This window comes from Oenanthe melanoleuca, chromosome 2 (assembly GCF_029582105.1).
Source record: "Oenanthe melanoleuca isolate GR-GAL-2019-014 chromosome 2, OMel1.0, whole genome shotgun sequence".
Classification (NCBI taxonomy): domain Eukaryota; kingdom Metazoa; phylum Chordata; class Aves; order Passeriformes; family Muscicapidae; genus Oenanthe; species Oenanthe melanoleuca.
Window position 1 is genome coordinate 27,483,042 of NC_079335.1, and position 23,407 is coordinate 27,506,448.

Sequence of the window (23,407 nt, forward strand, 5' to 3'; positions counted from 1 at the left end):
TTCTTATATCTTCACTACTAAATCCATTACTATATCTTATCATGTGCTAAAAAACGAATTTCACTTTTTTATTCAATTTATGCTCAAGTATTATAATAACACTGGCAAAGTACTCAAGAAAATAATGACTTCTGTATTTTGCTTGGCAGTAGGCAGCTGCAATAAATATCAATCACAGTAAAGTTTTGAGAGTGTTATTTGTATTTCTGTACCTCTTAAAGCATTGATAACTCTGTATTTTAAGGACAAGATTTGTCTCCCTGAAGAAAGCAGATAAGTGCCATAAGCACAGACAGGTATATATAGACCTATACAGCAGATCTTATGTGACAGAACTTACTGGTGAGTGGCTGATTGTCTCTTTAAACACCAGGTATTAGATGATATCAGAATTACAATTTATTGCATTCATCAAATTAATCAAATCTGTGCCACAGTTAGACATATACTGCACGTATATATTGCCCAAATTATGTAAAACCACAAAAATCTCCCTGTCTGTATTAAAATTATAACTGTGGCAAATCAACATTTCTGTAATGCAGTTTTTATTGCTTTACCTAGCCATAAAAGCAACTCTTGATGTGGAAAATTTCTATCCTCAGAAAAATTACTTTTTGGAACTGAAAATGGGAAAAACAAAACAAAACAAAACAAAACAAAACAAAAAAAAAAAAAAAAAATCACCACCACCTTCAGCAAAAAAAGAGAAAAAAACCAGAATAATGGTCAGAACAGCCAGTGGGAAAAGTTTTTTTCGCAAGTACTCAAATAAGGTAAGCAGCTCAAAAGAACACTGTGTTGGCTTTTGTGCCATCAGTAAAATGTTTATCAGGCAAAAGTCACAATTCCTTCTGTTCAGAATCTGGAAGGAGAGTAGGACACTCTGAGGGGATTTGGAATAAGAAAGTTTTTAGTCTTATTTCAAAGAGCATATAATTATTTTTATGAAATAAAATAATAAAATAGCTCTGAAAGAATATTAAGAGAATTATGTGGTGAACATCTACCTATGACAGAAAAGCTTGGTAAATAGTCAAACAAGAGTATAAATACACAGCAATGACCTATAAACCATGTTTTGTCTATTCTGATAGAAGAATCTGCTCCCCCATAGCTCTGGACTCACTCATTAAATCATTTCAAAATAGGTTTGTAGAATATAAAGAAACATTTCCACCTAGTTCTATATACATAAACACACAGGGTCATGTCACTGGTAGTATCTGAAATAGCAACCCATCTGCTCTCCAGCTAAACACAAACAGCTCTCAGTTGTAGCTCCCAAAACATGGTGATTGTATTAAGACTGTCACATCCAGAGCTCTGTGTTTCAGCTATATTTAGCACAGCAATATTCCTGAAAGCTTTATATATAGGAAGGATACCTGGTTTTCTTCTGCTGATTTTCAACACTGATTGCAACACAGCAGCAAACTAACACTTCATACAGATATTTTGCTTTATTGGGCAAAAGGATGAAACAACAACTTTCAATATAAATGGAGAAGAATTGTGTGCAGCTTAGATCCAGCCCAGAAACAAGCAAATCACAGACTGCTGCTTCACCTCAGCCTTCCATGTGTTCATTTTCAGCAGATCTGTGAGGCACTGCAAGCTGACAGGGGAAATCACTTGCCTCATAGATCATGAATGGAGCTACAGGAAGATAAATTGCATGCAAAAGAGCAGACAAAAATCAACAATACATGACATACTGAAGCAATGAGAATCTTGCAGTAAATTAGGGAACTCAGTTAAAAAAAAAAAATTAAAAATACAGCAGCTGCACTTCAGACGACAACAGAAGGAGATGTGATAAACTAAGCTTAGATGAACATTAAGTACATTGAAGCTGTGATATATGGGATATAATAGAGGATGACTGCTAATTCCAGAAGGCTAGTGATTCCTGAAGATATTTCTTTTAAAGAATTCTCAGTCTAGCTTATTGTGCTAACAAACTATTTTGTTAGCTGCTAGACATATATTAAAAATACCTTTACCAGTGTCTATCTCTTGTATAGGAATGCAAGAAATTGTGGAAATACTGTTTTAATCTGAAGCATTAACAGAAAATTTAAGATTAAAATCCTAAATTTTGATTCAGCAAAATATCTTGATATTCTGTTTGGCCCATTTTTGATAAACTGATATGTTTAATTGTAGTTGTACCTTGAGGATAGTTTACTTTAGTTTCTTCAGAATAAAGCATTCAATTGTTGACGATAGCAAAAAAATCCAAAACTAGGACAATCCAGTTTTTGCTGGACTGAGGAGTAAGAGAGCACATTGGAGCTGTATTTAAGAATGGCTAGAGACAGAGAATAGCATTCTTCAGTTCTGCATTCTCTGGGAAAACATGCTGCTACTACTTCTGCAGGTGCTGCTACTGCAGTGCTGCTGGAGCCCACGCTTCACAAGATATGTGCATCCATTGTTCATGTTCAGCACATCACCTGCATGGAGGCTGGAGCATCATTTGCATGCCAACACTGTTACTGAAAACTTTTATCTAAGGAAACTGGAAGATTAAGTCACTGTGGAAAAAAAACACAGAGAAGCCTGTATTGTATGAATGAAATGCAGCACTGTAAGATGGTACATTTCTGTTGGAGCTGGTGGAAGTAGGAGGTCTTTTAAAATTACAATAATGCTGCTCCCATCTTTCCAGACCTTCCTTGCATAAGCAATCAGGCAATCAGCCAAACATAGGCTGGTCACAAGTCTGAGCACTGTAAGCAGAAGTGAACACTCTTACTCCTGAACACTCTTACATTGACATAATTTTGTGGGAAGGACTAATGCCTTGCAAAACCTGCCCTTTCACCAAGCTGGGCATCACTCCAGCTCAGAGAGGACAGTAAGACAGCTCACACTGAGTGTCAGGAGGGAGCAAACACAGGCTGGAGAAACTGCCCTGAAGAGGACAAAGGACATGGGGCACCCTGCACCACCACAGGTGAGTCCCCACAGCCATGGGCAGGGTTGGTGGTGCAGCTCTGAAGAGAAAGCTCTGGGGTGCTGGAGGGAACCAGCACTGGGCACCCTCAGCCCCTTGAACCCCTTCCCTTCACAGTTAGAGCCACTTTCAGGCCAGACACCCCTGTGCCAGTCAGAGCTGTAGTTGCCCATGTGAACTGCTTACCATCACAGTAATGTCCTGATGTCATCAGGGGGTCAACAGCACAAGTGTTATGAAAGCAAACAAAACTTCAACTAGAGTGACAGAGTCCCCTTACATCTGTACTTTGCTTATACAAAGGGCCTGTAATACCTCAAACACCCTTTCAAATTAAAATTCCAGTCAAAAAGGTATATCTGTGTTCAAGCAAAAGTAGTATTGGGGGCATACACTGTTCTACATGAAAGAATAACAAGCTACTATTATCCTTACATTAACCCAACACAGGTATGAAAGGAGAGAGCAAAAGGAGATGCTCAGTTTGACTCCTTCATTAACATCACTTTAACCAAGAGGTTAAGCCTTTGAGTTTGATGGGAGTTATCTCCTGTGTGCTGGAGCACTTCTGCATCTGTTAATCTGGAATGTCTCTGGGAAAGTTAACAGAAATGCACCTTTATGAGAGTCAATCTGTGCCACATCTGAACTGATAGATCTTTTTCCTTCGAACTCTCATTGCAATTATGTTCAGTGTTAGCATATCTGTTTTAAGTTATAATAGTGGAAGAAGGCTAGACCCCAATATTTCAGTAATAAATTTTGCACTAGGAGCTTTAAAACCTGTTTTTAAATGAAACAAGTTGGAACAAAACCCTTTAATCCATAAAGCTTAAGAACAGAGATAAAGGGAGCAGAGCACTCCAGGTGCTTTGCCTTGAAAGCAGTACAATACCTCATTTAGTTGGCTAAAGTGGACGGCTGGTGTCATCATTTTCTGCCTAAAAGTCCTCATGAAATCATTAGTCATATCATTATATTTAAATTGGTGAAATAGAGTTCTAGAAATGAAGTAATTCACAGTGGAGAGTCTGAAAAACTTAAAAATAACTGTGTTAGGGAGATTTTATGACTGAAATAGATCTGAGCCTGAAGAAAAAACTTTAGGATATAAATGTATTGCTTTTTGCAATTTTATTTGTATGTAACAATAATTATTATCACTACTGTAGTATAATACATGGCAAATAGTATAACATATACTGCATGTTTGTATAGATTTAAGTGCAAAACCTACCATATATATTTGTAGATATACATACATGCATTCACGTGTAAACATTATGTATAATATGCAAAAAATCAGTATGATTAAATCACTATAATACAGAATAATTACTGTTTTTAGTATCCTTATAAAGGAACTTTGTACACATCCATCTCTGTCTTGTCAAACCTTAACTTCACAATTCTAAATCTGTCCCACAAGGCAGAAATTTTCCTACTGAAAGATTTTTTCCAATATCTGATGAACATATGGAATAAATAGGATGTTGCTGTTTGAAATTATTAAGAAATAGATTTTTGAAGTCTTAAGGTCCTGATCTTCTGCAATTTTGATTTATGTAACAGAGTGAAAAAGAAAAATCTGTGGCTTGACAGCAGTCCTGGTACTAATCAGGGTGCTCAGATGACAGTGGAGGGACTGCAGAGATGTGGAACTCCATTCTGCTGCTTTTACCATGTGAAAGTTCCCTTATCTATGATGAATTTTGCTTTATAAACACTTCAAGCCACATCCACTAATTTTTTATTTTTATTTTTATTTTTAATATTCTTTTCTTGCAATATAGCAATAGACTGGTATTTTAACTTTTGTTACTGTAGACCTCTTTCTTGTGAGAATAAAGGGTTTTTACTAGGACTGGGCACAGTGACAAACAAACCTACACTCTGCCATCACCCTTGGGATAACTGCACTGCTACTAGAAAAAAAACATTTTATGCCTGTTTGTTTGTACACATGTGTACACATATATACTCACAAACATATATGTATGAATGTAGTCACAATGTTTGGGAGTAGAGGAAAATTAATAGATCTTCTGTAACTTCATATTCCACTTTAGTTCTGTGCAATATAGCCTTGACTATTGATGATAATCAGCATCTGTCAGTCTGTCATTAATCTTTACAAATGCTCTACAACTCAGTGACTATTAAGCAATTAAATGCAAACTTCTACTTTCAAATAACAGTAATTATGTGACAAAAACTTATTAAAATAGGACATTAGAAGATAAGAATTGTGATAGGTCCTTAAGTCACATTGCTATGAAGAACCTACAGCCATTTAAATTAAAGAACAAATGAAAACCTTAAAGCCATTTTTCTCTAGATTAAGTTCTTATTTTTCCTCTATTATTAATAACTAGAGGTTTTTGCTAGGTAAAATATTCTGTCTTTTTAAAATCAAAATCACATATCAACAACACAAAGAAAATGGGAGACATGGCTTTTTAAAAATTTTTGGTTCATGATGATCTCCCTGCCACCACCTTTTCCTCCCCCTTTATTTCAGATGATGCAATGATCTCAAAATACAGGGGAAAATTAATTCATGGGTTTATAGAGTAAGCCACATGAGGAGTGGCTGAGGAAACTGGGGCTGCTTAGCCTGGAGAGAAGGAAGCTCTGGGGAGACCTTATTGCTCTCTACAGCTACCTGAAAGGAGGGTGTAACAAGGAAAGGTTTGGCTTTTCCTCCCTGGCAACCAGTGACAGGATAAAAGGACCAAGTTTAAAGTTGGGCATGGGGAGGTTTGGGCAGAACTTTTTTCACTGAAATGCTAGCTGGAACAGGCTGCCTAGGGAGGTGATGGAGTCACCATCCCTGGAAGTGTTCAAGAAACAACAAGACACAGCAATTTGTGCTCTAGTCTGGTTGGAATGGTGGTGTTCAGTCAAAGGTTGGACTTGATGATGTTGGAGGTGTTTTCCAGCATTATGGATTCTGTTTCTAGTCTGTCATGTTGTTTGAGAGCTTTGGCTATCCATTTTTTTCATGGAAAACAGCAGCTCTAAGATGAGAAAGTAAAGTAAACTGATGCACAATGTTATGGTAATTTGTGAAACCTAAATTACCTCAATGAGATGACATCAGGCATGCAGAAATCTTTATCCAGTGGGCTGGAATGTTTTCTCTCTGTACTCTGTGCCTATCTTTAAAATTATAGCAGGTCTTACTGATGAGCTAAGACTGGGAATTTCTAGTGAATTTGGGGGAGAAAGGTAGTTTTATAATTTCTAAATAATTTTGAAGCATGTTCTCCATTAGCATTAATAGAAATAACAACTGTTCACAAACTCTTTACATGTATTTCTGTTGGCTTAGAGCCTACAGCTGGGTATAGGAGCAGTGTATGCTAGGCATTATATAAATATTAAAGATTTCCTTTCTCAAGATGTTTACTGGACAAATAAATGAGTTATAAAGTAGATGTCAGAGGTAAATTAAAAATGAACTCCTGATTCTCATACAGTGTTAAAATTTACAGGTGTAAAAAAATATTGAAGCCCCCTTCCAAGGTGATACTAAGACTCTGAATGAAAAATTATGTTTTTATTTGGCAGTTATACTTCAAGTGAGAATTGAGGAAACTGAAGGAGTCAAATGAACCACAGGGAAAAATTATGTAGGAAAACTTAATATGTTGTTTAACCTCAAGAATGAAGGAAAAACGAGGTTACATCAAATCTCAAGTGCATGGAAGAGTTCACAAAACCAAAGAAGACAACAAATGTCTTTTCCATAGTTACTTGAAGACATTTTCAGTTCTGCAGTTCTGTGATCATTGCAAACTTTTTCATGGCACTCAGATCTTCCTGGTGCCAGCCATACTGAGAGCCAGTCTTTCAAATCACACCACCTACCTTTTAAAATACTCTGTGAAATGACAGAAAAAATTCTATTTGTCCCATGCCTTTTGGAGAGTTTAGTTGAGATTATTTGGGAATATAGAAGCAGAGAAGACATGTAGTGCCAGTTCAGTGTTTTTCTGTCTCAAGCACCACAACATACAAATTTCATCCAAAAAATATCTTCAATCTAAAGAAAAACATCAGGAGGTTTGTCCTGGGGTCATTGCACTGACAATTTTATTGATAATGAAATCTGGCAGTAAAAGTGTAAGATTTAGGAGTGATATTATAAAATTTTTTTAACCTCTGAACTCATTCATGGCCAGTTTGTACCTGACATTGGCTTTTATTTGCAATGCCTGTTCAGTCTGTCCTTCCTGCTCTGGGTGAGATGACAGTAACCATATGCATTCTTCACCTTTTTATATTCCTGTCTAGACAAGACAATCTTTATTTCCTGTTGTGCCATAAGGTTTCTGTTCTCTCTTTTCCCCTGTCTCTCCTTCCACATTTGTCAAAGCAAGGCACCATCCTGGAGAGAGCTGAGGGCTGGTTGAGCATGGACAGCCCTGTGCAGGAGCAGAGGTTGCAGTGTGGTGGGACTGGTCTCACTGCTATTGTCACTGCCTTCAAATTTGTGCTGACAGGTAAGTGAGAGGAAATCTCCCTGGTCATAACTACAAGGAACTGTAAAGAAACAGGAGAATGTCTTGAGCAGCTAAGTGACTTTTTAAAACTCTGAAAAAGAAAATGACAGAAAGCTGTAATATCTGTGGGCTGCTGAAATCTCTGCTGGTCATAAGTGTTTGATAATTTCACTGAGTAGCTGGTTTGAACATAATACAAATTAATGAACAGAATTGCAAGAAAATTCCAACCCCTACTACACTATTAAATGATACCTTATAAGAATAGTATTTCTGTTATCTGGTTTTAGCATAAGAGTTAACAGAAACTGGGTTTTTTTGTCTCAAAATGAAAACAAAAGTTGGACAATAAATCAAGAATGGGTATTTATTAAGGCATCATAGAAGATACAACAAATTTATAGCATTCTCTGAAGCCTGAAGTCCCTATGTATTTGCAATGAAAATATAAAAAAATTCTTGCTTGTATGTAAAATGATAACAAAATAAATATATTGTTGAAAGGGATGGTAACAGAAATGGAAGTAAACTTAATTGTAGTTTAAAAATTAAAATATAGAAAAAGTCAATACCATGGAAATTACAGTGGCCCTTAAAAGTAGAATTTATGGAAATAGAGTGATTTGTGATTATGATGAGTGTTGGTAGAAGCACTTTATAATAATTGACCTTAATATAGGAGAAAAAAGTAAAATAGTTTAGAGTTTTAAATTGAAGTAATTTAAAGGAAGACACATCTGCTTGCTATTTTAAAACCCTTCAAAAAATTTTCCCTTTCCTATTGTTTCGAATATTGAAAATAGGTTCTTAGTTAAATAGATTTATTTTAAAATTCAGGTAGATTCATAAATAAAAATAAAAGGACAAGCTTTGCAATTAATGTGAATGTTGGTTTCTATGCACTTTATTAGTGATATGTGTTACATTCATCTGTCTGGTTTTAGTCTCATCTATGCTACTACCTTAGTCAGTACCCACTCTGATATCTAAATGTTTATAAATATACTGAGGATCATTAACTTTACACATCCAAACATTTACTTGATTTGTTTCTCTATAAGACAGTGTTAGGTATGAAGGTTATATCTCAGAAAATACATGTGAATAAATCCAAATGAAGATCAAGTTTTAGTTCTGATACTGTGGTGGAAAAGACTTTTGAAATGAGACAATACTGAGACTTCAGCTGCACTGATTCAAATAACTTAGAGCAGAGCTTGGAATACAGTCTCTGTTATCATATCTTCATGACTCATACTTTATAGCATCACTTTATGATCCACACCATTTTCTTCCATTCAAATCTGTAGGTGATCTGGCAGATGACTTTTCAGTGACCTGCTTTATTGTGTATTCATCAGAGACATCTGAGAACACTGCAAAGAGAGTCAGGCTAGAGATAAAACTGACAACAAAACCTAAAAATCTATCCTTTCTCTTTATTATTCATACATAAATTTGCTTCTGAGTCTATGTGAGGTCTATGATACATATTCAGTACTTCTATGAATTTATATCCAAAAGAGACACTAAAAAGACACGGTGGCAAGATTAGAACATTAGTTTGTACAGCAAACAATATTCCCAATGAATACAGATCCAATGTCCCTGCTGCACAAAGATCTATTCTATCCACAGTCAGACAAATGTGGCCAAAAAAAGTGTGCATAGAAAACAGATATAGCTTTGATTTTAAGCTGTAACCATTGAAAAAGTATTTAGCTAACACTTTAAGTTAGCTTTAGAGGAAATACATTAGCAACATTTCTTTGGTTTTTAATGTTCTTTGTCTAATTTTTTTTGCCATTCAAAACTAGAGTAAAATGGGAAAAGTTCTTTCCTCATAAAAAATTTTATTATTCATACAGAAGTCAGCATAGGTTTATAGTCTGCCTAGTCAAGAGGACATTTCTTCTTCAACAGGACTTAGTTTATCTTGCATTGTTTGTAGAATTCTAGGACCAGGTTATAAATAAAAAGTCAGAGGCACAACAGAACTCAGCCATGTGTAGAATTTGTTCTTCCTCAAGAGGGCCTTTAAAGTCAGAATTGTTTGATTATTGTCATATTTTATGAATTATTTACAATTTAATCATTAACAGCCACATACATACAATTTTGAACCCAGATCAATATTACAGAATTAATTAACTGCCCCATCAATGCAGTACAAATTCAAAACTGCAAGAAATAAGGTAACATATGCAGTGTTTTCCTTGGGTTTTATCCATTTTTCTTTTTTCTATTGGTGGGTTTGCGCCATCAAAATGAAAACAAAACTTGCTATATTGCCTTTTTTTTTTCCAGTTACATAAATACCTTATTGAATTTCATTTTTCAAGTTCTAGAAGGCATATATTACCTGAACTGATTCAGATATACATTTCAAATATTTTTCTTCTATTTTTGCATCTCTTTTGCCATATATTTTTTTATTATATATCTTTTATAGTAGAATTATTTTGGATGTTTGGTTTGGTGATTTTGGGGTTTTTTTTGCTTCCTCTTTTTTTTTTTATTTTATTATTTATTTTTTTTTAATAGAGCAAATGTTATTTAGACAGACAATATTGCTGTCTGTGAAAAACTTTTTGCTTAACACCAGCAGCTTTATGAAAAGTATTCCAAGCTTTGGTAATAGGCTTAAATATCTTCAGGACAGGGTAGAGATACCCAGACATTTTGAAGGCATATAGCATTATAAGAAGAGAAATATGGAACTAATTTGCCCTGCTCCATGTCAGGTATATTAACTCACAGTGAACTCCATACCTCTGTGGGGAGAGTATTTACCAGCCCAGGAGCCAGCTGCTTCCTGAGGAAATTGCATTGCTATCTGCAAAGTTCAGTATTTTTTCTTTACTTAAATTTAGGTATGCACATTTTAATTCAGTGGTCCATAGTGAAGGTAAAGCTGGATATTAGGAGAGGTTTGAGCATCAGAGAATGATTCTGAAGTGGGCTTTCATTAGAAAGGTAAGAAATCTAAATTATTATTAGATGGAGTTTAATATATTTAGATGTGCCTCTATGGTATGGCTGCCTAAGACAGAAAGATGAATCTTGATAGCCCAGTGGGTAGCATCTGTATTATGTTCCCAATGATTTATTCAGCCTCACAGGGTAGCATAATTTACTGAACCAAAGTCATAGCTACACCTAAATTGTAACTTCATCATAGCTCCTTTGACTATCCTGAAAAGCATATATATATATATATATATATATATATATATATATACACGTGTGTGTGTGTGTGTGTGTGTGTGAAAGTGTAACAAAACTGCAAAAATTATAGATTTTTCCACGTGTATCCAATTCACAAGTCACTTTTAAAGGAAATATCATTACTGGTTAGCTAAGGAAAGTTGCATTTCTCACATGCATTTTCAACCATATGTGTAGTACAGCTGTCAATGTCAGTTCCCTCAGTTGAGTTAACTGGGTAAACATCAGGGTCTAGGGTGAGTGGCACTTTTCACAAGGGCCTGTGTTGATGTGGCAGGGGGTAGCAGAAAGAGGATAGGTTTACATGAGACATTCTAAGGAAGAAATTCTCTACTGTGAGGGTGGTGAGGCACTGGAACAGGTGCCCAGAGAAGCTGTGGATGCCCCATGGCTGGTCTTGTTAAAGCCCAGGATGTGTCTTTGAGCAAACTGGTCTAGTGGAAGGTATAATGGGGGCTAGAAAGGGAAAGGGATCATCTTTAAGGTCTCTTCTAACAGAAACCTTTCTATGATTTTGAGATTTCCAAGGTCCATATCTTCTTTTCATTACTTTGAAATACTATTGTTCTTCCTTCCTAAAAATAAAAGGTGAAATTTGGAGACAACAGTCTGTGTTGTTTTGTTGTTTATTAAAGTGAATTTATCATATGATTCTGATGTACAGCAGTGTATGAATTTGACTTCAAAGCCTCAAGGTTTGACTGTCAGAACTGTCCTATCTGCTGATACCATATCCTCTTTATAAATGCAGACAAACAGATGCAGTTAATTTTCCTCATAGTGGAATCATATTTTAGCAGAAATTCTCAGAAATATTTTTTTCAACTGCTTAAGGTCAGGTTTTCCAGAGGTATGTTTTTGTTTATTTTCTGAAATTTCCTAACAAAAAGGCTGCCTGTAACTAGGAAATCTGTTTTGATGTCTAAGTTTTCAAATACAGCATTAGCCTTTATTAGAATGTGAGTACTCTCAGAATATCTAGAAGAAACTGCACCCAGCACCTTAACTTCAGTATTCCCAGATCCACCTGGATTAAGTGAGATTTAAATAACCACCATAATAACCCTTTTCAGGTCTTATCACAGCCCTGGCTGCAGTCACAGCAGAGATCAGACATCCATAAACAGCTGAAAAATCTACACCTACCCATCTAGAATATGCTCCTGGCAGGATCTAATAATGAATTATGCATACCAAAACAGAACCCTGTCTCTGCAGCCTAGCCAGAAACTCCTTAGGTTCTCTCTCCCTCTGTATAGCTCTTAGCATGGTCCCCAGAAATTTAAAATATGGAGCAGACAAAACAACTGTCCACCCATTAATCAAGATATCTGGAGGTAAAATAAATAGCTCTTTTCTGCTATTAATTAGGTAATTTTCATTTTATCAATTTAATATTTGTCTGGGTTTCTTTTTTTAATAGAACATTTTGGCATAACAATCAATCTATTTTTAGTCAAGAAATAAGTAATACAGCTTCAAGTAATGTTAGATGCAAGTCTCTGGACATGCAGGGGTAAGCATTTTGTAGAGTGGATTCTCTGCTGTGTAGAGCTGTTGTTTACACCAGGGTTTTTTTTCCCCAACTTTTAATCAGTTTCTGTGACAGTCTTTTGTCAGTGATATTTGGATAGTAAAGATGATGGGTGTGGCCATAAGTTATCCTGAGCTCTTTCACTCACTTGCTGATAGTGTTTGGATAAAGTCAAAAGAAACCTGCTGAAACAGCATGATTTGAAAGCAAGCCATGGGCCAAAGCATATGATAAAGTATTGCAATTCACTTTTTTTGAGTTCTTTTTGGTGTGCATCCATAAAATATTTGAGTTCAGCTCAAAAATAATTATAAAATTTTACAATCTGAGAAATAGTTATCAGATCAATGAGAACCAGTTCTGCAAGTTTTTTAAATAGTGTCAGGTTTCTCTCAAAAAGAATAAAAAAAATAAAAGTTTTTTTTGCAAAATTTGATGGAAAATCCACTAGTTCTTCATGCAGATGTGTGTGAATGTGCACACATGAATTTTAGATGATAAAAGCTAATTTGATAAAGCTGTCACTAACAAAATGAAATAATTTTGATTTAAAGCATCACATTAATCAACATCTTTGTCCTTATTTTAATTTACCATACCTCATTATGGTTCTTTTAACAAGTGACACACAAAACTAATGTTAAACAAACTGATAAAAAGCAAGAGCTCCAACGAAATCTATGCTAGTGAAAAGGAACAATGCAATAAATTCTTAATAGGTGGTAGCACAAGGTCAGTTTGCAGGTACATTGCTTTTTCTGTCTCTTTATGCTCTATATAGATTGGTACAGCAATAATAATTACATGACAATAATGGATCATTTCTTATATATATGCAATATCAGAAAAGAATAGCAAATACCACAAAGAAGCAGAATGAAAATTGTGGGTCAGATGCCTCTTTAAAAGCTGAAAGAAGGGCTATATGAGCTGGACACAAGATTACCATGGCAAATGATACCTATTCAGGAACTGTGTCCCTCATTTCCTCAAGCACTGGAAATGCAAACTTGCTTTAGCATCTCCTGGTTTTTGTGTTCTTTCATCATAATCAAGTCTTCCCAAATGTTTCTTCCATAACTGAGAAAGAAATACAGTATTTTTTGTCTTTCAAGCCTGTTACAACTCTAAGGGCAAGATGTCCAACATGCACTTCTCCAATATAATCTGTTGGCTCTAATTCCCATGCAATAAAGGATCAGATGTGCCCAGGAGATGTGGCTCAAGGGTGTAAAAATTATTAGCCAAAAGTATGCTGAATAATTAGGAAACAAAGGCTTTGCAATCAGCTGTGCTCTGAAATTTGGGCAGGGAAATTTGGAATGGTATTTCATTTCAATGATGGAGTTAATTAATTCGGGTTTTACCTATTGTTTATGATATTTGGGATGTGACAGCTTTCTTACACTGTATTGATGAGCTCAAACTGAAAGTTTTCACCCCAGTTTCTGTCCTTTTATGTCCTATATGTGTTAAATTTTGTGAAGGGATAGTTAATTTTGATGTTTATGTTGAAAGGAATTATTCATTCAATGTCTCCTTGAGAACTGAGCTCGGCTACAAAGATGATTTATGAGGGATGATGAAAATTGGAGCAGGCCAGGAATAGAAAGCCTGGTTTGGCAACATCAAATTAAAAGTTATGTTTTTCAATATTATTTACAGTGCCATCCTGTGATGTTGCCAAGTAGTGCCTTAAGCAAGGTCCTGAAGCTGTAAGTGCTTCTCTAGGGCAGCAGAGTCTGGATTGAGAAGTTCTGACAGTAAAGAAGAAAAGGCTCACTTGTCTGCCAGGAGAATGCACTGCTGCCTTCCTGTTTTCTCTTTGCACTGAAATTTCTTACCCATTTTAGTGTTACCAGTTGATACATGGGTGAGTCTGCTGTGGCTGAAATATCAGAGAAATTTGTACTCATACTTTTGTTAATTCCACTGGTAATGGAAAACTTCTTGTGAGAAGCAGCCTAGCTCATCAGCAGATTTTGAACACATGCTCTTTCTTGCTTTCTTGAGTTAGTTCTAGCTTGAAGGGACAGAATATTATGCTTAAGTGCTGCACTAATCATCCCAATCTCACTTAGGATGCCACATGGAGTACAACTAATCTCAAAAGTGGCTGATAGTCTGAGTTTAATTAGAATTTTGGCAGTAAGGCTTATCATATTGAGTAAAATAGACAGTATTACATGGCAAATTGTTTTTCAGTTAAAATATTTAACAAACTAATAAGCTATGAGGAGCATTGTTAAGAGTTATGATTTGAATATAGTATTTTTAATCTTAATAGTACTATTTTAGAAATTCAATTTTCACAGAGATGAGCCAGAAATTATTTCCTGTGCATTCTCTGATAATAAACAGTATAACTGGTCCAAAATCTCATAGCAATTATAAAACAGAACTTTATGTTTGATTTATGAAGTATTCTCTCATTTGTAGTTAACCAACCTTGCCAGTTACTTGAAGGCTCTTAGGCACAAATCCTCTAAGGAAAGACAATCTTAAAACAAACCTAATTATACTGGATTTAAAGATGAATATGGTTTTCAAATAAGACCACAGTTATATTACTGTCCTTTCTCCTCATCTTTATTTGGACTCCAATGCCACCATTCCAGCAACAGGTCAGTAGGCACCAAAACCCTGGAACTAATGGGACACATCTGGGGGAACTGTCAATAGTTCTGCAAAACTGGGATTTCTTATCAGAAGTGCAGACTGGTAGCAATGATTTCAGAGACTTACATTAACAAAAGGAAAGTTCAATCATATCTTGTATTGTCAGAATAGCTGACAGCTGATAGCTTACAAAACTCCATCCCAAGCATATTGTGGGTTATTATTAAGATGTTATGACATATATTTGCTTAAGAAAATGTTTAAAACAGCACTAGAATTTTTAAGATGATGCAAAATGAGTATGAAAGAATTTATTTTACTCAGAATAACTTGCTTTCTTCTTTGACATCTCGAAGGATTTCTCATATATTATTCTTTTCTTCTTGTAAATCACATATTACTGATATTTCTGAGAATTTTCCTCAAAGTGCTTTGAATTCTGTCCAGTAACATATTTCTGAATTAGATTGTAATAAACATTGATGATATCTTGATGTTGTTGTAGTTCCACAGTGGCATGCATAAAGGTTTCATGTCTGAAGAATGATTTTTAGACTATGAGTCCCAAATGATAAGAGAGCTCCATATAAAAATATTTACCAATTTTTAACGTAATAGATTCCACTGATATTGATGAGAATATATAACAAAAATAAAAACTTAGTAAAAACTCACAATAACTTCATTCTTCAGGAAACATCATCTTATGAAAAGGGATATATAACCTGGAAAACAAAGCAGGGAACAAAACTTGAGTACTGAAATATTGATTATTCAGCTATAATAGTAAGAGCTAAGGTAGAAATTCCCGTCACATAATTTTGTGATATTTCAGCATATGGTTCTGTGGAGGGATCAAAGCAAATTAGCATTTGTTTTTTATAAGCTGATAACTTGCAATGTGACTCAGACCAGATAGATAGAAATTCAGTTGATCTAACAAAAAATTTAGTCTAAATAATTTTTAGTGTTTTGAAAATATCTCAATTAGAAAAATATAACACTATTATTTACACAGAACATCACAGACATAAAGTAAAAAAGAAGGAACATCCTGGATTAATTTATAGAATTTCCTGCATATGGTGTTTCTCATTTTAAAACCCTCACCTTGCATAAAATGGTATTCAAGCTGGATTTTTTCAGTTTTGTCCTGGTTTAGGGCAAATCTGGGAGAAAATTTCCAAAGGGCACCCTCTAGAAAGCAGATTCAAGTGGTTCGGGAAAAGATATCCTTGGAGAAAAGTGGGAAAAAAACTGTTTATTTAACAAGCAAAGCATTCACAAGCATAAAAAAAGAATAATATTAAACAATAAAAACACTTGTTGTTCTGAAGAGATGGCAAATTCAGAACATCCTTGTCATGAGGTACAGCTCAGCTCACTCAGCCTCTCTCAATCCCTCCTGTACTGGAAAATTCCATGTCCCTGTGTACCACAGGTGTGAGCTCCTGCTGCTCTTCTGGGTTTTCAGTCCAGAGCAGGCTTGAACAGTTCCAAGAAAAAGAAAACTCATAGTCTGGGGAACTTCTTTGCCTCAGCTAGCTAAAAACTAACTAAAAGCAAAGGAGCTCTCCTGCTGTCTGTCCGTGCTGCAGACAGCACAGTCCAGGAGATGGAAAGCTGAAGCTCTTATCTCTATGTCTGGAATACAATCTCAGACATTCCACCACTTCTCCTTCTCCCCCACTTCACTCTCAAATTAGTTTTAAAAGTGCAAAACTTATTTCTGGGCTAATCAGATGAATGAGGATACAATTCAGCATCATAAAGTCACCCCAAGATAAGTTTGTTTTAGAGAATCTGAACAGGGGAATTGAAAAAAATCTCTTCACTTTATTGTTATATGCCTCAATTTGAAGCTGCTGTATGTTTGAAATAAAGTCTTTGTTTAAAAAGTATAGGATGAGCAGGATTAAGGATTTAAAAGTTTTTCACTGAGAGAGTGGGTAAGAACTAGAACAGGCTTCCCACAGACACCACAGCCTCAAACCTGTCAGCGTTCAAGTGTTTTGACAGCAATCTGTGATATAGAATTTAACTTTTCAGTTTCTCTGTGTGGAGTCTAAGACAAGGGCTTAAGCCCATGAAACTTAAAATTCCCCAAACATTTTGGTTTTACAGATGGTCACGGTCTTAAACTTGCTTGCTATTTGTCCTTTATTACTTTTGTTTTCATCATCATTGGTATCAGCTGGTTAAAACTGAGTTATTTCAAAGGATGTGTAAGATTTCTCTCTGGATCTCAAACTAGTTTTATTGTGCTTTTGTGTTTCATTCTTAGTATGTTAATTGATAGCAACCTTGGAACCCTGGAAACTGATGGCTGGGTCTCATGAGATTCCTAGTTCCCAGGTGCCTGGTTCAGGAGCTAGGGAAGCCCTGGCACTGCAGGCAGAAAATTATCCAGTTTGGATCTCCTCTACTCTTCCTTCAGCAATTTCAACACCATGAAACTCTATATCAAATAATAAAAGCTTGTTTAGTCCTCTTTATTTGTGCAAAGTTTTGAAACTCTCTGGCCATAGGAGACCATAACAATCTGCTGCTTAAGCAGTATTCAATTTAGTGGTAGTACAATTAGTTATACTAATTAGTTATTATAGCACTACTGCTAATCATCTCCTAATAAAAGCCTTTCTAAAAAATAGTTGATTCTGTTAGGAAACTACTGTCTAAATAGGATGAAAAAAATGGAAGGCAGGCAGTGTTTTATTCCCAAATTCTTTACTCAGAAAACTGAAAGACAGCAAGTCTGCTGTACTCTCCTCCTGCTAGAAAATTCTGGCAGAATTAGTATCAGGCTGGCACAATATGTATCTTACTGCCCAAAACCATAAACCTTTCCCCCCACTCTAATCATGTACTCTGCAGACTAATAATGTGCCATACACTCAAACTTTCTCACCAGGGCAACAAACAATGATATATTTGGTAATTTTAATATTATTATTATTTTTAATTCTCTGCTCTTTCATGTTATTTTTAAATTCTAACACACAATTGTTTATACAGCAATTTTCTAATAGCACAGTGAAATATTCTAATAAATATTCTAATTAAATATTCTAATAAATAATAAATAAATTAATAATAAATAATAAATAATATTCTAATAAAATTTCTAATTCACACAATGAAATAGCTTTCATTTTTTTTATTCTACCAAGTTTCTATTATCATCACCATAATTTCACACATTCAGCTTCATGCATGAGATTTAAACTATCCTACAGAATTAGGAAGAATGAAAAAGCAAAAGTACTTATTTATTTACTGACTTTGAATTTATATGTATTTCTTCCCTTACATTTTAGACATTTCACTTGCAACCCACACTGAGAATAAGTGCTGGTCTCCCTTGGATATAATATTAGCTTTGTCATGCAGAGAGACCTATTTATCAAATAGCTTAAAGCTGACAAATTTTTATTATTATGGCAATATTGGGACTTATGACCTACATTTATGAAATCTGACTGTTCTGCTTTAGATTATCCAAATATCCATATCCTCTTTCCATATTCCTTGGTTTAGCAGTGATATCTACTCAGGTCATATTTGCTTAAATCTGATCTAACTAATTCCTAGTTTGTGTGAGCATGACATAATTGAAAACATATTTAAACATTTTTAGTATGCATAACAATATAGGAGTCCAAATCAAGAAAATCAATAATTTCATCATGTATCCATGGTTGCTGCTTGGAATGACCAATACAGACATTCAAGGAAAAAAATGCACATGCTACTAGCAATTAGTTTAAAACTCCGAGGAGCAGACAACCTTATAATATTATTAAAGAAATATGATACTGTATTGTCCTTGGGATTGGGGTTTGATTTTGGTTGCTTGGCTGGTTGGTTGGTTGGTTGGTTGGTTGGTTGGTTCATTGGTACGTTGGCTTCTCAGGTTTTTTAAAAAAAAATAATTCTGAGTGGTCCCATTGGACAGTGTCTGGTTTGTAATGTAACTTTACTCCTTCTGTCTATCTCCACAGGGCCAGAAAAGAATCAAACAATGAGATTTCAGCATTTTGCATCACAAGGATTCCTCTAAACCAATTGGTGCAGTTTTGAGATGGGTGAGTTTTCTTTTCCATCTAAATTTTTATTTGGACTCAAATTGATGTTCAGGCAAATCAAACAAATTATGATTTGGGGGAAAATATGATGAAAAAATAGTTATCTTAACTAGTCCCAGATGTGATGAAACATTCCAGATTTTAATAACTTTGAGAATTTAGAGTGAGTCTAAATTTTTGATTTTTGTTAGCTTTCAAAAAATCTAATGGGGTTTTTGAAAAGGAATGAATGTATTTTTCATGCTCAGTTTTAGAGGAACAGAAATATTAAAACACATAAAAAGGGACATAGTTTTCTAAAGTTCATCTTGATATAAAAGTAGTACCATTAAATTAGACTGCATCTACTATTAATCTCATTAGAAAAAGAATTAAGTTGAATGTGTAATTAGTTATCCTAGATAGAAACATGCTGCTCAACACAAAGAGATAGTGGGAAACAAGTCAATTACTACTTTTGTTAGAATATTGCAGAATAGAAAACTATATAAACAGAAAGATGCAGATCATATTGATCACTTAAAGCATTTAATGAAAAAGAAAAAGCCATTCTTCCTCAAAGTGAGACATTAAGAAGAAATCACAGAGGATGACTTTTATCTAGGTGGGACTCCTAGGAAAATCAGGAGAAAAAAGAAGAAATTGGAGTTATTCTGAACACCTACCATCAGTTCCCTTTTAAGAGGAAATGATTTGAAATACAATGAAACATATAATCATGTGATATTTTTGTGCCAATAAGTTGTCAGATTGACAAGAACATTGATGTTCAGAAGTCTGAATTTAAAAGAGGGAGTGACTGACAGAATTAGAGAGGAAACCATACACTGGACAGAAAACAGATCTGTTACAGTCCAGCTGGAGAATGTGTTTCCAGGAATAGGAGGGAGAAAGAAAAATGGAAACAGAGGGGGAAAAGGCAAAAAAGGAAATCATATGCTATGGAAATACAATATAAAGCAGGCTTTGAAATTTCCAGAAAATATAAGGATGAAGTTTAATACTGGGAAGGAGTTCTTGCCTCAGAAGTACTGCTCCAAAACAAATATTTTCCTAATTAAAGACTTTATTTTCTTTGATTTTAAAAAATATTATTTTATGTATCTTTTTTTTTAAATGAAGATGTAGTAAGAGAAAAAATTAATCACACTTATTTTTAAGTTGTAATAAAATGAAAATACATAATCCTTCACATAAAAATTATTTTTAAAACAAGCTTTTTACTTCCTGCTTTTATGCCACCTAAAATATAGCAATCCTAGACCATAGAAATTCTACTTTTTTAAGAAGTGACCTCATCTTTGTTCTGTCTTTAGGAGAAGTGGTGTAACCATGAAGTAACCATGTTACTTCAATGAAAAATTTAAACAGAGGAATCTCCTTAGAATAGATATGATGTAAACAAGATGAAAAAGAAAATTTTATGTATTATTATTATGTATCTATTATTATGTATCTATTAAAATTATTTTGTATCTATTATTATGTATCTATTAAAAAATTATTATGTATCTATTAAAAGAATTATTCTGAAGACATGAATACTGAAATGATTAAAAAGTATTTGGATGCTTTTATCCAGATACCATTAGAGAAATTTAGGGGAATAACTGGTACCAAAATGGTTTGTCTTTACTTTGGCACCTTTGAATCCTCACATCACTTCTGTTTGTTTCACAGTTCAGACAAAGGAAACTTCAAAAATCTTTCAAGGTACAACTGTATGTCTAGAACTTCAGAGATACATTCAAGCTAATGAAGGGATGAGAAAGAATGGATGGATGCACTTTATTAATAAAAAAAATGGATGAAAGAAAATGGAAACAGTCTTTGAACATGTGTATCCAGAGACTCTCTGAGAATAGAGGCTGTTACATGAGCAATGATTCCAGGGGGAGAAGGAAGATAAAGTTCATTTATTGACCTTAGTAGTTTTCCTGAGAAATTCAACAGACATTTAAATTAATATAGATGGATGGTCCTCCAAATACACAAGGGAGTTCTTCAGTTCTGTGTTTCATCACCATGTGCCAAATCAATACATTCTGTTAGAAATAAAAATGCAATAACAAACAATTATTCTCTGATGAAGCTGGAGGAAATAACAGAATATTCTGTGGAACAGAAAATTGATACATGGCAGAATGAGGCAACATCCCTTCTAAAGGATAAGAAAGTTTTGGTTCCATCAATTTTTCTTGCATTAATAACTTCTAGTTATGTGCAAATAAGAATTTTAGAAGATAAACAAAACTAACTCATTAAAGCATCCTCCCTATTGTGATGTGATCTTGCCCAAACATGCTTGTACTGCAAACCAGGCAAAAATCCAAAATCATGCTGCAATTCACAAAAGAACATTTCCAATTATTTTTCCTGATCAAATAGAGCTTACAAAAAACAGAATTAATATACACAATTTAGGAGATATCAAAACTTGATCTGAAAAACCAAGGTGACAGATGTAGATAAAAAAAAGGTTTCATTCTATGACTCTTCTCCTTCATTTTAATTGAAAAAATCTGACATTAAGCTTTAAATGTCTGAGCTGTATGACAATTTATTCTTTAAATTTCCATCAAAAACAAATGAAACACTGCATTTCCATAGTTAAAATTATATTATATGAAACTTTTGTAGTGCTATTATGTAGTTCTAGCAGTTTTGCTCAATCATGTTCGATCTTCTACTATGCAGTTTATTGAAGAATGGCAGAAAATTTTGGCTAACTTTCCTTTTCAGAAGTGAATAATACAGACATTTTTAATTCCAAAGGTAATCCATGTGTTTTGCCTTTTTCCAGTCAGTGAAATAATTCAAAAGCAGTACTGTCCATGCATGAGAAACATGCCTGTAAACTGTGGGAATGGTTCTCTAAGGCTGTTAAATATGCAATGCAAAATTGAACACATTCACAATATTACAAACAAAAAAATGCACTTGGAAATACCGGAAAGAAAAAAATTTGTATAGATAATGACAAAAACTTTTAGGTTTAGCATCAGATATTTAATGACCATTTTTGAAAATGTATGAAAAATTCAACTCTTTAATGAACATTCATAGAAAAATGTTCAGTAATACACAAATTAAATGTAAAAACAAACTGCCACTAGTTATGACTATGAAACAATTTTGAACAGAAGCTCAGATTTCCAGCTTCAAATATGGAAACTTGCCTGAAGCAGGATCACTAATATATTTATAAATTTGCTGTTGTGGAGAAACTAGCTTGCAGTTCTCATTCCAATAACATTTTGTAGAACTGCAGTAAAAATTCAGTAAGAAAGACTCAGGGCTTTTTTTTAAATAACCTTTGTGGTGGTCATCATCCCCAAAATGTCAAAATATAGCAAAATGGCAAGGTTATTCTCTGTACTATTAAAACATCATGCATGATCTCTAGGTAGGATTAAAAATATGCTTTGGTTAATTTGTAGTCTCTATATCATGTGAATAAGACTGAATTCAGACTACTGCAAAAAGCTTAGAATATGTACATCTTGTAGAATGGGTATAGTGTACATTTACAACTGTAAATTAAATAAATGAGAAACAACCCCTCTTACTCCCAAAATGATAAACTATTGCTTACATAGCTTTAAATCAAGTTTTTTTTGGTTTTTACATCTGCCTTTTCTGGTTTTACACTTCTATATACACTTCTATATTGCAGTAATACTTCCAGTTCTGTAAACATAATATAACACTTTTTTTTTTTTTTTTTTAAATAAAGCATATTGCTTCCATATAGGGCTTCTCCATTGTTAAATATCAAATGAAAATTTCAACCATGAGAAAACACATTTAATCACATCTGCACACGAAATCTCATGGCAAGTTTGGGATGTAATGTTTCAGACGAATGTATGGAGCCAGGTCATTTAAATGTCAAGAAATACAAAATCTTGCCAGACAGCATTATTCAGAGCTTCTGATAAAAAGTACACAAGAGAATACCTATATTCTGAAAAAATCCCTTTTTCCCCACCCACAGCTTCATTTTTGGGTCTATATGAAGTACAACAGTTACAGTACCAAACTGCAGGGTATGAAATGTAATATACTCTACTTTAATAAACACTTTTTGACAGAATCCCCCTCAAAATCAGAAGGCAATATTTTACATTACAGCACTATGACCTCTGCTTTATAATCAAGTTAAAACAGTACAGAATGAGTCCACACAATCGTTTTGGGCCCAATTTCTCTTGTCATAAATAAACATTGCATTCGTCAATGCAGATGCCTACAAATTTTCAGGGAGAAAAAAAGCAAAGCAACATCTGCCTAGATGGAGATGTGCAGAAGTGTGTAGGCATCTGCATCACAAAATATCATTAATAAGGCTGGTTCTATTTGTGAATAATTCTGTATCACTGTATGGAACAAAAACAAAATGTGGGAGAGTTTTATTGGACTTCTTTTCTCTTTTAGGTGTAGTTCCACTTTTGTGTTTTTAGTATGTTTG

At 34.3% G+C, this 23,407-nt stretch overlaps 1 long non-coding RNA gene across 5 annotated transcripts in view; it reads left to right on the top strand.

Annotated features, from left to right (window-relative positions):
* The first annotated feature begins 2,856 nt into the window (after positions 1-2,856).
* Positions 2,857-23,407, top strand: part of LOC130250268 (uncharacterized) — a 52,731-nt gene continuing 32,180 nt past the window's right edge. For 3 of the 5 annotated variants that reach the window (XR_008839950.1, XR_008839953.1, XR_008839954.1), the window contains exons 1-2: positions 2,873-2,962; positions 18,853-18,936. This is a non-coding gene — a long non-coding RNA (uncharacterized LOC130250268). Of the gene's footprint in view, positions 2,963-7,347; positions 7,471-18,852; positions 18,937-20,616; positions 21,088-23,407 lie in introns of those variants that run through there. The other 2 variants (XR_008839952.1, XR_008839951.1) reach the window with 2 other exon arrangements.